Source organism: Trichechus manatus, unplaced genomic scaffold (genome assembly GCF_000243295.1).
Source record: "Trichechus manatus latirostris isolate Lorelei unplaced genomic scaffold, TriManLat1.0 scaffold00018, whole genome shotgun sequence".
NCBI lineage: Eukaryota > Metazoa > Chordata > Mammalia > Sirenia > Trichechidae > Trichechus > Trichechus manatus.
This window is the reverse complement of record NW_004443954.1, coordinates 23,538,627-23,539,156: the sequence shown is the minus strand read 5'-3', so window position 1 is coordinate 23,539,156 and position 530 is coordinate 23,538,627.

Genomic DNA, 530 nt, shown 5'->3' with positions numbered 1-530 from the left:
CAGCACCAGAGAGGAGGAGGAGGAGGAGGAGGAGGAAAACTTTTCAAACTTTCCAGACCCTGAATAAAGGGGCTTTTTTTTTCCCACCGCCCTCACCTTCGGGTCCCCAGCCGCATCGCCCCCTGCCCTGTCAGAGGCGACTCGGGGAGTCCTCAGACCCCCGCGCAATGATTTTATTTTAGTTTTTTCTTATTATTTTCCTCTCTGGGGTCCCGAGCAGGGGCTGAGAGCAGCACAAACTTTTCCTCCTCCTGCCGCCGCCGCGGCTCCTCTACCCCCTCAGCGAGTCCCATAATTTAAATAACCCTGATATTTCTCCCGCTAAATGCCTCTCCGCCGCCCCGGACCCCGGCAGGACTCACCGCAGAGCTTCACCATCCTCCCTCCGGCCCGTCCGCCGCCTTTACACCACACGCGGAATTTCTAATAATTTTTTTCTCATATTTCGGGCTGGACGCGGCGGGCCTGGAAATTGTTTCCTTACGCCTCTTTCCAGCAGCCATTGTAGTGTATGCGCTGCCCCTGCAGCC